This window comes from Paroedura picta, chromosome 4 (genome assembly GCF_049243985.1).
Source record: "Paroedura picta isolate Pp20150507F chromosome 4, Ppicta_v3.0, whole genome shotgun sequence".
Taxonomy (NCBI): Eukaryota; Metazoa; Chordata; class Lepidosauria; order Squamata; family Gekkonidae; genus Paroedura; species Paroedura picta.
Window position 1 is genome coordinate 47226653 of NC_135372.1, and position 18399 is coordinate 47245051.

General features: G+C 41.9%; 1 long non-coding RNA gene across 2 annotated transcripts in view; it reads left to right on the forward strand.

The window, feature by feature from the left end:
- LOC143836777 (uncharacterized) overlaps positions 1–18399 on the forward strand; it is a 690947-nt gene that overhangs the window by 625319 nt on the left and 47229 nt on the right. For both annotated transcript variants that reach the window (XR_013230728.1, XR_013230729.1), the window contains one exon: positions 3464–3578. This is a non-coding gene — a long non-coding RNA (uncharacterized LOC143836777). The remainder of the gene's footprint in view (positions 1–3463; positions 3579–18399) is intronic.

Consider the following 18399-nt stretch of genomic DNA (forward strand, 5'->3'; position numbering starts at 1 on the left):
GCAGACAGGGTTGGATCCTCCCTCCACCCGTTTTAAATAGGTAACATCCTTGCGGGGTCAAGACCCATATTTTGCATATACAAGACCCATATTAAGCCCCTGACATTTCTAGTGGAAGAGTCTTCATTAGTAAAGTCTATGGAAGATTCTCATAGAGAGCAATTCAGAGTACTGGGCTAGATCGATGGGCTTGTCTGCCTTGTGGGAGATCATGGATCTGTCATTTTATAAGCCTTCTGGGTTCTGAGGATTTGCAACAGAGGTCTCTCAGCCCAGTCAAGTGGAACCTGGAACTGAATACACTGATGCATCAAATGCCCCCTCATGGCAGAGAAAATAATAGGCATGGGCACATGGAAAAAGTGAAATTTATAATTTACCTCCCCGATTAATCAGTCATCCACATCATTGTGGATTGTTTAGTGAAAAATCATTGGGAATGGGAGTTGCAGGGGTGGGGGGAGACACAGTATTTCTGCCAGCAATATTTACAAGTCTGCTGACTGTTCAAACAACAATTCTAACGTTTCCATTATTAAACATAAGGAAAACGTTTATTTAAGAGGAGCTATGTTGACAGCAACGGCGGGCAAAATGAGTTAGAGTAGAACTCATACAGACTGGAAGCTGATGAAAAGTCAGGAAGCAGAAGGGATAGTTTTTGTATTGAAGAAAAGACCACAGAGAATCCAGCCATATTTATAGTTGGGAAAGTGCTGGTTCATTCGCTTTTCATAAATTTTGTGGAGTCAGATGAAAGCAAATTATTTAGAGAATCAAACCACCCTAGACTGGCTGAAAAGAGCTTCCTTTAAACCCAGACTTTCCAAACCATTAAATCCTTTTGCTTCTGAAGCTTCAAGTGCCATTTCTGTATCGATAGCCGTTGAGGAGACATCAGCTAATCAGTCAGTGCTGTCAACAGAGCATAGGAAACATCCAAGCAGAACAGCTGCCGGTGGGGAGGGCTTCCTTAATCCCAAAACAGGCATTAGGATTTTTTTCTGTCAAAATGAATCTGTACATTGAACGTGTTCAGTCTCTGTGAATTTGTCCCTGACCGAGGGGGGGGGGCTCTCTCCAGCTGTATCCACAGATTATTTGTATGTTGTGTTATTGGCGCTGTAACACTAATTTTCTAGTGGATTTTCTTGTGTGAACATGATAGTCCATTTGCAAATGCAATAGGGCAGCAGCCAGTGATGTCTGGGTACAGCCCAAGATGAATCAGTAAACAAGAAATTCTTTTGTGATTCTATGAACACTTCCTTTTTCAAAAGAACCCAAACCTGACTCTTTTGTTGTCTTATTTTTACCAAAAGACAGCCCAGTTGCTCCCCTTCTTCCATGCTACAAACACCATCCTGGCAAAACCCATAGTTATTGCCTTTAAAAAAAAATCAGAATCACACAGAGCTGGAAGATACAACAAAGGGCCATCCAGTTCAGCCCCCCACCATCTCAGGGACTTAAAAATCACACACGTCTGACTTGTACTCATTGGTTAACGTCCGACAAAGGAGACTACACCACCCAAGGTGGGAAATTCCATCTACAAACTGCCCTCACTATTAGAAAATGCTTTCTCATATTTAAGTGGGACCACCTTTCCTGTAATTTGAATTCATTGCCCCTAGACCTTGTCTCTAAAGCTGTAGTAAACAAGTTGCCCCTCTCTTCAACATGCCTACCTTCTATGTAGCTAAAAACTGCTTATCCTATCACCCCTTGCCTTCCTCTTCTCCAAGTTACGCGTATCCACCCTCTCAACCTTTCCTCACAAGGCATCCTACTTGCCTTTCTCTGAACACATTCTAGTTTGTCCATATCCTTTTCCAACAGCAGTGCCCAGAACTGGACACAGTATTCCAAATGATATCTATTTGATGCAGAATATAAAGAGATATAATTTCCGTTCTAGATTCTGTGTTTCTAGCAATGCAGCCTAATATCGCATTAGTCTTCTTAGTTGCAATATCACACTGTTGGCTCATATTTCAACTGATTCCCCACCAGAACTCCTAAATCATTTTCACATGTACCTACTATCCCCCATCTTATATTCATGCACCACATGACTATTACTCAAATGTTAAACCTAGAACTTTGTTTTTAATCCTACCCTTCATCTTGTCAAGCGTTGCAAGAACTCACAACAAGCTTCTTTAATAAAGAAAGCGTTTATTGAGAAGTTACTTCCTACACCTAAGCTAAAAAAGTCAAATCTGCCTGAGGACAGATTTGCCTTCCCTTATCAAGGCAGTTCTCCCGCCTAAAACTTGAAAGTTCCCAAGGGAGGGGGAAAGGAGGCGGCAGGTGCCATAAAACACAGTGTTACAATTCGCACGTCCTTGGTCTTCTCCGGAGACAAGATAAGATGTTATGGTTACAAAAAACAGACCCGGCCAAGAGGTTCAAAAGACAAATAATTCACAGCTCTCTGAGATAACAGGGTGCACAACATAGTTTCAGTTTCAAGCAAGCATGCAAGCATAATATATGGGCCTGGGTCCTAAAGAACAAAGCAAGGGAAAGGTTAAACAAATAATCATGGGGAGACTCATGCTAACTCATGGCAGGGTTCAGCAGCAATCCTGACACATCTATGGAATTCAGTGTAGTGTATAGTGTTTCCTCTTCCTCTAGCATCATAAAATATGCTTGTCAACCTGGAAGCAAGGAGCCCTATCAGATTTATGATCACCAGGCTACAGATATCAGTTCCCCTGGAGACAATGGCAGACCTGGGGAGTGGTCCCTATGGCATTACATCCCTGATTATCTCCTTTCCTTTGGCAAACTCTTCTGCCTCCAGGCTCTGTCCCCAAATCTACAGGAGTTTCCTCACCCAGAGCTGGTAACCCTATCACAGCAACCCTGTCGTGCAGGTTAGGTGAAGAGAGTATGACTGGCATCAGGCCATCCAGCAAACCTCAAAGCAGAAGAAGGAATTGAAAGTGTGTTTCCCAGATCCTTAGTACCATCTTGAAACTAATAAATTGCACTCTGGAAGAAATATTTGTGAAAGCAAGCACCATTCGATTTAAATGTGGAATTATGCCATGAATAAATTACATTTGCTTGGTAAATAATCTGCATTTTCTTCGTACAAACTTCACAGAACCATAAAATATCTTATAGCATTTATACTGGATAGGAAAAAGTAAAATCAGAGTTTTGCTCACCACTGTGATGTGAAATATATTCCTCATTGGATTGGATGTGACACCAGCATGGCGAGTAGAAAAATAATTGGCTTGCCAATTGTTAATCCAGCATAACTGATTTTAAAAGGTTTTTGAAAAGCTTAAACACATTGGCATAAGAATGGAGTTGACAATTTGTGGCTTATTGTTAAAGCTGAAAAGATGGAGCACAGTTAGAACTCTCGTCTTAGGACCAGTTCACATGTTATCAAGATACTGGAGGACGGATTTTTGTTTTTCTTCTTTCCATTATACAGGGATAAATGGGACGTGCAAATCCCAACTACCCTGAGATCCAGACACCCTTGCTTCTAGCTGTGCAGCAGAGAGAATCAAATCGGAAACTTGTCTCTCAGGGAAGAGCTACATGTGGTATGTAGTTTTCTGACTCTTTCTCTTTTTGGTTTCTCAAGATTAAACTGCTGGGGGCTGCAGGTTAAAGGCGAAGACAGGGGGTGAGATGTGCTTTCCCCACCCTCTTTCCCTCATGCAGTTTTCTTCCCTACTAATTGCAGGCAGTCCCACTCCCTCACCATGTGAACATTAGGACTTGCTTTGGAAGGAGACAACAGTGAGCAAAGGTAGCATATTAGTAAAGAGAGGAGAGACAACAAGGACAAGAAGCTACTCTCATAGTAAAAATCTGCATCCTTGACGTCCTAACAACCACACTCTATAAGTTCAAGGTTGAGTGCCCTGGGAGGCAATGGTCACTGAACCTCATTACCGTATTGTTGATGTTTCAAAAAGTAGGCTGTGAGAAAAGAAATTAAAGGAGCCACTAGTGATCTGTATCTGCCAGCCATTCCCCCCCCCCCCATGTAATTGGGGAGAAATACTGAGGGCTGGAGTGACTGTGTGGAATCCTGTAACTTGAGACACCGAATTCTCGCACTGCCCCAAATAAATGGGTTGCGGAATGGAAGAATTGATGAGGGCTCTGGAAATCTCATAGACAAAAGGTTAATTTTCAGTTCTCCCAGGAGGGAAAAAGCACAGGACAGCCTAAAATAACATGTAAAGCAAATGTTTTCATTGATATTAATTCTGACCTACTTAAATACTTGCATGCTGAGAAAATAATCCTGTATACTAAGTCTCTAAACTGTTGACAGTCAGGCAATTAAGGAAACATTAGTCATGCAATACAATAATAAACACCCTAGGATCTACTTTTCTACCTTTGACTGGATACAGTGGTTTGATAAATTCTAATTGGGTTGAAATTGCAATAACAATAATATTAAAAGGGGTGTGTCATATTCTTTGAGACTGTGGTCTGCAGTGTTTAGAAAACTGAAAATTAAGATCTGGAAGTTCCTTTCAGATCCCTGTTATGCCATGGAAGCTGGCCGAGGGAGACTGGATAAGTCAGTCTCCTGACCTAACCTACATACTTTACATGGTGGTGGTTGTAGGAGGAGGGATGTTGTTTATCCACTATGGATTCCCTTTGTGGATAACAGTGGGGTAAAATAAATCTTTTTTTTTTGGGGTGCCAAATATATGCAAAAAGAATTGCCTGCTCCAGATTAGGAAACTCCTGGAAGCTTGGGGATGGAGCCTGGGGAGGACAGGGGATTTAGCAGAATACAATTCCATTGAGCCTAACCTCCAAAAACATTTCCCCCAAAGAAATGTATCTCTGTAGTCTTGAGATTAGCTGTAATTCTAGGGGATACCCAGATCCCACTGGAGACTAGCATCCCTACATGCCAGTGAGGAAGAAAGCTGTGATTCTAACTGTTGCTCGCTCCCCTTGATTCTAGAGCAGCTTTTCTCAGCTTTTTTACTGTTGAGAAATCCCTGAAACATTCTTCAGGCTTTGACCCCCCCCATCCCCAGGGCCACCTCCTCTTCCCACCCCCTCCAGGCCCATCATTGGCCATTTGGGAAGGGGGAAGGAGGTCAACATGGCCATATATGGTCATAACACCCGATAAATGTTACATACATTTTAAAAATTAATTCCCACCCTTTTGGGAAAACCCTTCCAGGGCTGTCAAGAAGTCCCGGGGTTTCATGAAACCCTGGTTGAGAAAGCCTGTTCAAGAATGTTACTGTTCTAACCCATCCTGTATGAACAAAGCTCTTAAGACAACATTCTACCAGCTCTTCCCTACCCTTGCTGTTTCTATTCCTGCTTTTTTACGTCCAGCACTTTAATGAAATCATCTCTTGACACGTAGGGGGGATAACCTTCCAAGGGCTGTTGTGTTGCAACCACACCAGGCATACAAATCTTGACAGCATTACTCAGATCACTGGCAAGATGCAAACTTTCATGGCATACTGAGCTGACATTTTCTGCTATATACGTGCTGTGAACTTTTGTGTTGTGAATATATATGGATTGAGACAAGGAATGTGAACTTCATGTATCAGACAATATAAATTATATCTAAGAAAAACTGATGCTAGATTCAGTTTTGTTAATCTCTGCAGTGCCACTGTATTTTGGTTTTGTTTTGTTGGTATGACTAGAGATGGGCACGAGCCAACCCAGGAATCTCTGAACCCGGGAAATAGGGTAGCTCATGTGTCACAAACCGGGCTCATATGGCCATACCCCCAACAACTGCGCATGACCACATATGGGTCTTACCTCTCTGTGTATGTTTGCGGGCTTTTGGGGGGACGGAGTTTCCTCCCTCGGTGCACACTCTTTGAGCGTGTGAAACACATAAAAATCTCTCCCCTGGCATAGAAGGGGCTTGGGAGGGTTGTTGTTTGGTTTCCATGACTACTTCACTAATTACCCATTTATCTTGATTGGCATCCCAGTAAACCAAGAGTAGTTCTCCCTTTGGTTTCAGTGGGAATGCCTTGTGCGTGACAGTTCGTTGTGTTTTTTGGCTCTCGGTGGGAGAAGGTGAAAGGGTGACAGTATTTGGAGGTAGAGAACTTAGCAGGGATAGGTGTGGGATTGAAAGAGAAGGAACACCTTCAGCATGACCTGTGAGTCTTCAGCTGCTCATTTCTGGCTGTCATTCAACCCGTCACCCCTGAGGTTGATTGCCTGTCAATTGGAGCCTCGTTGAGTGTAGGCAGATGTCTTTTAATTTTTGTCTTTGAAGAGGGGGGGATGATGATGATGATGATAATAATAATTATTATTATTATTACCATTTAATTTATATCCCACCTCCCCCCGGAGGCTCGAGGTGGGTCACCCGCTCGAGGTGGGTCTGAAGCTCTGCCCATGAGGCTGGGAGTTCAATGCCAGCAGCCAGCTCAGGGTTGACTCAGCCTTCCATCCTTCTGAGGCCGGTAAAATGATTAGCCAGCTGCTTGCTGGGGGTTAAAACGGTAATGACTGGGGAAGGCACTGGCAAACCACCCTTTATTTAGTCTGCCATGAAAATGCTAGAGGGCATCACCCCAAGGGTCAGACATGATTCGGTGCTTGCACAGGGGATACCTTTACCTTTACCTTTAATGTTTGTATAATTGACACTGCAGTCTCTGGAGACATCAGGATAGTGGGGGGAAAGGAATAAAGGAGATGACCATGCAATAACAAGACACACACAGAGTTAGAGCATCTCAGAGTAGAAGTTGTCCGGAGCCTTTGGAGCAGTGCCTAGAAGTCTCATTGAATAAATAACAGTCCCAGATGATGGCGTTGCTTGAAACAGGAAGAATCCTGTGAAGATACATCTGCAGCTCTCAAGAACTTGGCAAGCAAGATCTTGAATTGCAGATCACCATCTACTAGTCAAATATCTGACTGTGACAATTCATTAATAAGAACAACAAGAATTTGAAGAAAGGAATGGAAAGGCTCATTTTAGATGCATAAGAGCAGGCACTTGAAACAAAGAGTAAAAAAGCCAAGATTCAGAAAACCAGTGACTACAACAAATGTGAATTCTGCAAGATAAAGATGAAACAGTCAACCACATGGCCATTCCTTGCAGTCAAATTTCTCAAACTAACTATAAAGACCATCATGATAAAGTTCCAGCTATGTTGCACTGGTATCTTTGCAAAAATAACGAACTTCCATTTTCCAGGTTCGTGCCCACTTCTAGCGATGACTTCAAGTCCCTTTGTCCTGGATGTTTATAGTTGTTATATACTGTAGCGGGATTCACCTTCCCTAGCAACTGCCTCCTTTACCGAGGGGGAAAACCATAGTGATAGAAAAATGTATTTTTCCTTGGTGCTTTTTCTGGTTGTTACATTTACTTCCAAGGACAGGCACCTAATTAATTCACAAAACCATGGTATCTATTTGGGTAAAATATCTCTTTATGTTGTATAGAAATTTTCGAGCTGTTTTTCCCAAGACCTTTCAAGGCAGCTACTCTCCTATGAGAAAGAAAACAAAAGCATAACCATTGTTCTACATAGTTCTAATACCAACTTGAATGTTTAGCTCAAGGTTCTAGAATATGTGAACATTGTAATACTGAAGAATGTAGTGCCTTATAATAAGGGCCTGCTGTATAATGCTAGCAACTCTGCGAGCCAAGCATTTTCCATACACAAAGTGGAAGCAGGGCTCTTTATCTTTCCCTGCAATAGGCCACTGTGGCAAAACAAAAGCCATCCACCTGCCAACAAGTGAGCATTGTTTTCAATAGGTACTGTACAGAGAATTCATCCCTGATCCAAACAAAGTTACCAATTGCAGAGTAATGCAGATGAATAAAACTAAATGTTGTACTATGATTCAGTTTCAGCAATCATTTTAATTAAACAGGAATGAAGGATAGATTCAAATGGGTAGCTGTGTTGGTCTGAAGTTGCACCTTTAAGCCCAACAAAGATTTATTCAAGGTGTGAGCCAGGCAAGAAGAGAAGAAGAGTTAGTTTTTATATCCAGACTTATCCTAAGAAGTCTAAAAACGGGTTACAATCACTTTTCCCTTCTTATCCTGAGAATAGGCACTTTTTGAGGTACATGGAGCTTCGAGAGTCATGAGAGAGTTCGAAGAGGACTGTGACTGGCTCATAGTCACCCAGAAGGCTTCATGTGGTGGAGTGCAGAATCAAAGCAGGTTTTCCGGATTGGAGTCCAGCATTCTTAACCACTACACCATGATGAATGCATCAGTTTCTTTGGTTTATGGCCCTTTACCTTTTGAGGCTCCCTGACTGGAGTATAACATCTCTGATATCAGAACTATAGGAAACAAAAAGAGAAATAATGTGCCTCTTGTGGCGCAGAGTGGTAAGCGGCAGAAATGCTGTCTGAAGCTGTCTGGGAGTTCTATCCCAGCAGCCGACTCAAGGTTGACTCAGCCTTCCATCCTTCCAAGGTCGGTAAACCCGTACCCAGCTTGCTGGGGGGGTAAAACGGTAATAACTGGGGAAGGTACTGGCAAACCGCCACATATTGAGTCTGCCATGAAAACTCTAGAGGGCATCACCCCAAGGGTCAGACATGACCCGGTGCTTGCCCAGGGGATACCTTTACCATTAATGTTTGTATAATTGACACTGGAGTCTCTGGAGACATCAGGATGGGGAGGGGGGGAAGGAAGAAAGGAGATGACCATGCAATAACAAGACCATGCAATAACACACACAGAGTTATAGCATCTCAGAGCAGAAGTTGTCTGGAGCCTTTGGAGCAGTGCCTAGAAGTCTCATTGAACAAATAACAGCCCCAGATGATGGTCTTGTTTGAAACAGGAAGAATCCTGTGAGGATTCATCTGCAGCTCTCAAGAACTTGGCAAGCAAGAATTGAATTGCAGATCACCATCTACTAGTCAAATATCTGGCTGTGACAATTCATTAATAAGAACAACAAGCATTTGAAGAAAGAAATGGAAAGGCTCATTTTAGATGCATAAGAGCAGGCACTTGAAACAAAGAGTAAAAAAGCCAAGATTCAGAAAACGAGTGACTACAACAAATGTGAATTCTGCAAGACAAAGATGAAACAGTCAACCACATGGCCATTCCTTGCAGTCAAATTGCTCAAATTAACTATAAAGAACAGCATGATGGAGTTCCAGCTATGTTGCACTGGTATCTTTGCAATCAATCAATCAATCAATCAATCAATCAATCAATCAATCAATCAATCAATCAAAAACAGGGCTTACCATCAACCCGAACTTAATGGGAGCACAAACAAGACAAGATCGTGGAGAATAATGAATCAAAGATTCTTTAGGACTTCCAATTATAAACAGATAAATGCCTTGAACATAGCACCACTGATACTATAATTGTAAGGGAAAAATGAGACCTAGAATTTGGATCATTGTCCTTGCGATCCCAGGAAGAAGCAGAATAGAAAGGGGGGAGGAATGAGAAAATCACAAAATACCAGGACCTACAAATAGAGTTAGAGCATCTCTGGGAGAAGAAGGTTACCATCATTCCTGTTATCATTAGAACCACTGGAACAGTACTTAGAAGTCTCAAGAAATCCCTGGACATTCTGGGCATTGAGGAAATAATACTAATACTAGAAAACTGGACAGTGCCTGTAAGAGTCCATGGCTATTAGCTTTAAAAGCTGACAATATCTTAAGGCTGTGCTCCACTGCAAAACAGCAGAACATTAGATAACAACTTGCAGGGAATGTCTTTACGGATGGGCATGAACTGGGGAAATGCAACTCCTGGTGTGCTCAGTTTATGGGCTTGGTTTGTGAGCTGTACCAACTTGTCAGTACCAATCAAACCAGTTCACTTTGTGATGCAGTAGAATGCTGCCCTCCCCAGTGAACTAGAGACACTGTTCTCACAGGGGACCTACAGCTTTCTGTATTCTACCTGTCTTCCAAATTTGGTGACCCCAGGAAGTGCTTTCTGGAAAATTGACTGACACAGTTTCAGAAGGTTCAGGAGTGTATAGAATGGAGCCTGTGCAAACTAGATACTACAGGGGATCTCCCTCTGAGTCTCCTCTACACATGCACCGAATTATGTGCAGATTCGACTTTGGGGGTCCAAGTTGTGCCCTCCCCCTAAATAAAATGCCCCAGAAAAGTGCTTTTGGGGAAAATATCAGGTGCAAGTTCAAATACATAGGGAACCTTACCCTGTTGCTCGCTCCTCTACAATCTCTTTACTGTTGCTTTGAAGATTGGTAAACATTTCAGACAAGTAGATACATTCTCTCTGAACTGCCATGAATGGCTTGAAGGTTTGTGAATGTTTGTGTCAGTTGACCTGCCACAAATTTCAGTTCAAGTACCACAAACTGGCCAAAATTAGTCACAAATGTTAGTGTTTGAACTGCCCACTCCTACATTTCTTATTCTGAAGAGCAAAGAGAAAGGATCAGTGCCATGCAACTTCTGCCCCGTCACCAGCCTCCCAACAACTTTTAAACTACTGGTTACAATTCCATTCTAGAACATCTACAGCTCAATTCAGTGTCACCACATGAACAAAAAGCAATTTCCCCAAAATCCCAGGACATTAATGATCAGTTACGGATTTATAAAGTCACCTTACCAAATTGTAAAAAGATGGGAAAGCAACTGAAATGTTGCTTGGACCGATTACCAGAAAGCATTTGATTCACTCCCTCATCATGGATCCAAAAAACAATAGAAATGATAGGCTTCAGCAGAACTGTAATAACATTTATCAAAACTGCTATGAGTAAATATAAACCAGATGGATAGTGAATGTAGACGAATTTGGAACAGGTAATATCAAAGAAGGAAGTTCCACTTTCACCGCTGCTCTTTGCCATTGTCCTACTACCACGCACAATCATTCTCAGCAGGGCAGACTAGGATACCAACCTTGAAAGACAGGCCCAATGACTTCACACATTGTATATGGATAGCTTGAAAGTGTATGGAAATTGATCAGCAGAGATTGATTGTTTACAAAATGCAATTTGAATATTCAACAAAGATATAGCAATGGAATTTGGCCTTGATAAGTGTGCAGCATTAATAGCGGATGCAGGAAAGATCATTGGACAAAAGATCATTGGACAACATTCTGGGCATTGAGCAAATAACAGCAAGTAACAAAAAGGCAAACAAAAACCCAACCTGAAATACAGGCAAGAATAAAACAGGTAAGGGATAAAATCAATTTCAGAAAAATATAAACAGTTTATTAAAGGCAAAAGTAAAGGTATCCCCTGTGCAAGCACCGGGTCATGTCTGACCCTTGGGGTGACACCCTCTAGCGTTCTCATGGCAGACTCAATACAGGGTGATTTTCCATTCCCTTCCCCAGTCATTACTGTTTACCCCTCAGCAAGCTGGGTACTCATTTTACCGACCTCAGAAGGATGGAAGGCTGAGTCAACCCTGAGCTGCCTGCTGGGATTGAACTCCCAGTCTCATGGGCAGAGCTTCAGACTGCATGTCGGCTGCCTTATCACTCTGCGCCACAAGAGGCTCAAACAGTTTATTATAGGAGCTCAAATGTTCAAAAATGATAAAATATCTGTCTGGCACACATAATTATTATTACATTATTATTATTATTATTATTATTATTATATTTATATTTATACCCCGCCTCCCCCTGAAGGCTCGAGGCGGCTTACATAACCCCTTCCCCTAAAACAATAAAATGACAATAAAAACCGATAATTTACAGTAATGGCAACAGCGATGACGTAATCTACTCATTTGCTCTCCGCATCCTCAACTACGGAGGGGGGTGACGCTCTCTACCGCCAGTTTGTGAGGGGGGGCTGATAAAACAGCTGAATGTGTACACCAATGATGCCAAATATTTTTTTGACCTTGACCTAACGTGTTTCAATCAAATAGATCTTCATCAATTGAACAGATGCACATAGATATAATTGACATTTTTATTTTTCAATTTTCACAAGGTGTGTGTGAAAAAAACCTTATTTAATCTGTTCTGGCTCTCATTTTGGAGCTGTCCTCAGAGAAGCACACTGTAGGATTCTCCAATATCCAGGGAAGGAACAAGAAAGATTTGCTGGCTGAGGATTCTGCTAATATGAATACCTTGCAGGACCAAAACTAGCCAGAACAGATTAAATAAGTTTTTTTATCCCAATGTTGAAAATTGTAAAAAAAAATGTTAATTGTATCTATGTGCATGTCTACAATTGACTTCTGATGAAAATCTGTTTCATCAAAACACATTAGATCAAGGTCAAAAATTATTTGGCATTACTGGGGTATGCACTTAGATGTTTTATGTGTGCCAAATAGATATTCTTTTGTCATTTTTAAACATTTGAGCTCCTGTAATAAACTGTTTATAATTTTTCTAAAATTGATTTTATCCCTAACCTTTTTTGTTCTTGTATTGAGCAAATACGCCAGCTCAGCTTTAAAAGACCGGGTGGTTTAAAAGAATCCTGTAAAGATACATCTGTAATTCCCCAAAACTTGGCTAAATCTCAAATTGCAGAACACCAACTAACAGTTAAATATCTGACTGTAACAATCAATAACAATAACAGTAACTAACAGTAACAATATTCCGCTAACTTTTCTACTGAGAAATATGGAAAGGAGAGTTTTTGACCACTTGGACCTTGAGACCTGTGTGAACAAAAGGAAGGATGGAAGTGGGAAATGTTGGAATGGATCTAATTCAACAGAATTCAAAGGTTATGAGCCTTTCAAAAAGGAGGAAGTCTCCTAAGGATGAAGAAACACTTTAAACTATGATGAGCTAAGTGGCTGGATCTGCCACACTGAGGCCAATTCTGCATGGGTGGAAAAGGCCAAGAGGGTGGTCATATGGAAGCAAGACTAATCTCTGTTTCCACATGATGCAACTGCTGGGTAGACCCCCTCCCAGGCCTGCCACAGATTGGGCCCTCAGTTGCCCTGGGTCCCCTTAGCTGCTGTGGGGCCTAATAGGGCATGTCACATGGCAGGCCCTCCCTGCCCTACGGTGGCCCAGAGGGGGCAAAAAATGCCTCAGTCAGCTTTGCAATGCTTCACTGCGTTGTAAGGCAGACCAGGGCATTTTTTTCTTTTGCAGGAAGGTGGGATTGTGTTCCACACAATTCCACCTTCCTCCATATGACCCCCATCCCACAGAGCAGGAGCGTTCTGCCACCGTTGTTTCCCAGGGGAACATATTTCAGTGGGACACCAGATATCCTGCTGAAATGTGTCCCCTGTGGGGCACTTATCGGTGCTGGAGCAGATCCAGTGCAGAAATGTGTCTCCTGTGGGGACACAGAATGCTGTGAAGCATGCAGCTCTGCAGCAACGCACCAGCAGCATTCTGATGTGGCCACTGCGTGGAATGGGCCTGAGTGGAAATGTTGGTAAACCCAAACATGAATAAATCCTTCTTAAAGGTACCAGGGTATATAGCCCATTAATTTCAGAGGGATTTAGTTGCTAGAAGGACATGTCAGCCTTCCTTCCTGAATTGTTAAGTAACAAAACATAATAAATGTTCTGTTGTTTTTTTTAAAAAAACAAACCCTAAGAGTTGCTGCTTTTTTCCCCTTTTGCTTCCAATTTAATCTTATGTATTGTTCCATTATCTGACCTATGCTAAGCTCCTATTCTTGGACAAGTAAATCTTTTTTTCCCCCATGCAATTCAGCTCTTTCTTTATTATCAGCTCTGAAGTTTTGTTTTCTTAGGCTCCTATACAGTCCGATAACCCACAGATGGATTTGAATTAACACCTCGCTGTTTCTGTATAGCAGTGTGCATATAGTCCAGAAAGAAAATGAATTGTATCACACAATAGAAGAGAAGGGGGAGAGAACATGGTGGACTTTTTTATTCATTCCCTCCCCCCACCCCAGTAGCTGCTGACTTTGGCAGAAATGTGCTTCTAGGGTATTTGCAATCTTCATTGTTTACTTTCCATTTGTGCTAATAAATGTTTCTGTCATGAGAAATTTTCTGAAAAACTTGTTTCACAAAAGCTTCCAGAATAATTGTGTAGAATATTCTCATTTCTGCATATTGGTGCCCACAATCAGAGCAGGGAGAAAGGCAAAGGAAGCCAAAATTCAGGTCTAGGATTGAAATGGACTTTGTAGAGCACCTAAGTGGGGTCAAATCAATGTTCCAAAAACAGATGTTTGAAATTTTTAACCTATTTGTGTCAATTCAAGCACATGTGGTTGTGCTGACAATTTTGCACAATTGCAAAGCCATATGTTGGCTGTGGGGATGACGTTTCATTTCCAGTTTGGTGCAGTGGTTAGGAGTGCGGACTTCTAATCTGGCATGCCGGCATGCTGGGTTCGATTCTGCACTCCCCCACATGCAGCCAGTTGGGTGTCCTTGGGCTCACCATGACACTGATGAAACTGTTCTGACCGAGCAGTGATATCAGGGCTCTCTCAGCCTCACCCTCCTCACAGGGTGTCTGTTGTGGGGAGAGGAAAGGGAAGGCGACTGTAAGCCGCTTTGAGCCTCCTTCGGGTAGAGAAAAGTGGCATATAAGAACCAACTCCTCCTCCTCCTCCTCCTTACTTGGCAGGTGCTTTCCCATATGTCCTGTAGCTGAAATAAGTTCTTCATAATTAAATGATGTGGGAAGAGAACTATGACCCCCCATAAGGTGGTGCCAAGAAATGCACATGTGCAAAATCACCTTAAGAACACAGACTGAGATGAACACCAAAATTGAGATTCGAACACATTAACCTGTCTTATACTCAGTTGGACCTTTGAACTCATCAAAGCCAGTCCTGGCTGCTCAGACTGGCAGTGCTTCTCCAGAATCTCAGTCAGAGGTCTTTCACATCACCTACACCTGCAACCTGATCCTTACTGGCGATTCCAGGGACTTCATCTGGGACCTTCTGCATGCCAAGCAGATGCTCTACCACTGAGCACGGACCCTCTTCAAACTGTTGGTTAAAATCACTTGCTGAATGATGGATTTGCTCACTGATCATACACTGATCATAAAGAGTCTCTTGTGGTGCAGAGTGGTGAGGCAGCAGACATGCTGTCTGAAGCTCTGCCCATGAGGCTGGGAGTTCAATCCTAGCAGTCGGCTCAAGGTTGACTCAGCCTTCCATCCTTCCGAGGTCGGTAAAATGAGTACAGAGCTTGCTGGGGGGTAAACGGTAATGACTGGGGAAGGCACTGGCAAACCACCCCGTATTGAGTCTGCCATGAAAACGCTAGAGGGCGTCACCCCAAGGGTCAGACAGGACCTGATGCTTGCACAGGGGATACCTTAACCTTTACCTTTACCATACAGTTGACTATTGAGCGGTATGCAGTTTGACAGACCTATGGGGCAGGAGGGGAGAAACGAGAACTTTAATTGGGCCGAGTGAGAATGTGCATTTCGGGACAACAGATAGTGGGGCAGGAAGTTAAGATGAGCAGCAGTAATTTCGTAGTCTGTGCTTTAAAAAAAAGTAACAATAAAAAAGCAATTCTCTATTGAAGTATAGGATGAAACATATATCAAGGCTACTATGAATCAAGCACTAGTGTTTAAGGCAAGAATGATCAAGCTTATGATGATCACTGGTCCACTGACAATAAAAAAATCATACTAGTGACAAGGTAAAGGTATCCCCTGTGCAAGCACCGAGTCATGTCTGACCCTTGGGGTGATGCCCTCCTGCATTTTCATGGCAGACTCAATACGGGGTGGGAGCCGGCTGCTGGGATTGAACTCCCAACCTCATGGACAGACAGCTTCAGACAGCATTTCTGCCGCTTACCACTCTGCGCCACAAGAGGCTCAGTGACAAGGCAGAGCTTTCAATCCTAGGAAGGTGAGCTTTGAATTAATTGAATGTAATCCATTCGTGTGGAACTACAATGGAAGACGGAAGTGAAATCATACGCAGGTAAAAGAGATACATAATCACAATTATATATGTTTGAGAATGAGTCTCATGGATTTCTTTAGGATTTCTTTCCAAGTCAGCATGCTTGCAACTGTTGTCTTGTGCTACTTTTCATGAAGGTAAAATTACTTTATTCCATTTAGTGATTTGGATGATTTCTATGCCTCCTTTCCATGCAGCCTGCTTGAGACAGCTTAGAAAGTCAAACATATTGCTTATTATTTAGAAAATAATAAAAACAAACCATACAAATCAAAGCAAATAAAACATTATTATACATCAGCACTACAAACCCAGGAACAGTGTGAAAACAGCTTAAATCATACAGCGCCATAAAATGACTCTTACAATGACTCTTCTCAGGCAGGGCAGAATGTAAAATGAATTAAAAAGGGAAACCCCTTAATTAAAAGCCTGGCTAAAAAGAAATGTTTCAGTCTAGCACAGCCTTTCTCAACTTGTTTCTGCTGAGAAACCCCTGAAACATTCTTCAGGCCTTGAGAAACCCCAGAAGTGGTATGATGGTGCAGAATATGGTTGGGAAGCGTGCTGTGTGCGTGCTCACCCAGGGTCCCTCCCTTTCCCACCTCCTCCAGGCCCATCATTGGTCGACATAACTATATATGGCCATATCACCATATAAATGTTTAACAAATTTAAAAACATATTAACAATTAATTAACTCCCACCCATTTGGGAAATCTTTCCAGAGCTATCAAGAAACCCTAGAATTGCATGAAACCATTGTTGAGAAAGCCTAGTCTAGCACCTAAAATATATTAGAATAAGAGGAAGGCAGCCCTTAAGTGGAAGAGCATTCATGGAGAGGCGCCACTACTGGAAAGACCCTGTTGAAATTAACTGGACTTGCATTCAGGTGAATTCGTTTGGGATAGGCTATCTTGTGTTCCACAATATGACAACAATATTCTTTTACCTGTTGCAATCATAGCCCTCAGCCCCAATGGTTAGTCCTCAGAGGAGAAAAAATGGCTGAAAAATGGCTTCCATATTTGCAGTGTAAGAATTTCCATATGTCTCCGTGGTAAAGATGAGAGGAAATTTCTAGAGCATCACCTAGAAGTGCCATCATGGCCTCCCCAAACTCCATCTCCCCAGGCACTGCCATTAAAATTTAGCATTTGCTGAGACAGTGCTGGAAATCCTAGCCACCATATAGGCACTCTGTGGGCAATGAAGGGGGAGAGATTTATTTGTTCCCTGCAGATCCCCCCCCCCATTACACTCAGTGCTGCTCTTGGAGCCCTGGAGATAAACATTTGAGAGACATAGTGAACTTAAGTCATAGCACTGAGGCAGGAAAGTTCAATTTCCTTCACAATTTCTTTTACTTCTTTGGATCTTAGCCATAATACATTTCAAATGTCCAAAGAGGTTCCTGTTCAATTATCATAGTAATCCTTAGAAAAGGTTGATGTTGTTATCTCTGTATTACGGATGTGGGGCTGAGGGAATAATGGCTTACATAAGAACATCTAGTGAGTTTGTGACCAGGGCAAGACGAACACTGGGAACATCTGAACTCAAGAATTAAGCAATAGGATATAACACATTTTCAGATGGGGAAGGATTTCAAAAGCCCAGCTCCTGTTTTCATATTTCCGCTGAGACCATCGGCTGAGGGGAGGTACAAGATTAATTCGTTTCCTATAATTTTCTTGCCATAGAAAGACCTTTAAACAGCCATTGAGGGAATGGTCAGACCCATAGTTTCCACATTTTCCATCAAAAATATTTTCCTTGGGTGCAGATTGCATTTGTTGTGTGATATAATTGTGTCGGGTGCCTTGAGCATGACAGAGGAAGGGCTGATAGAAATCTTAAGGAATTATGTATTTGTCTTTATTTCTTTGTTCCTTATTACTTTACTTTTTATATGTTCTTCCTGCAGTTGTTTCACATGGTGTTCTTTTAATATACCTTCACAGGAAAAGGTTGGTTTCTATTTGAAGACACATTTAAATGAAAGGTTCATGAAATTAACATGCTAAAAATCATCTTATAGGTGACTTTGCTAAGTCATAATGTAAGTATGTGTGTCAGTTCCAGGCACAATAGCACCTTTAAGACCAACATAGATTGATTCAAGGTGTGAGGTTTCAAATACTATGCAATATTTGATATTACATTTCTGTTGATGATTCCAAATTTGATTTTCAAATCCAAATGTAACTCAATCTGATTTAGTTGCTTTTCATCTGCTTGCTTAAAATTTGCTAGTTCAGCAGCATGAAGTCATCATAGTGCAGGTGAAAACAATCCAAAGGTTTCCTTCCAGCTGAAATAGTGCAGGTTAGTTTGCTTCGGATAAAGGTCTTTCATTCAAAGTCCACGAATATTAATGAAAGGAGGTCTGTTGACCAGGGAGGGAGCCTTTAGGAAAATAATTTAAAACCATTTATGCACAAGTGCTAACCTCTGGATGGGTGTTCTTAAATAATCAAAG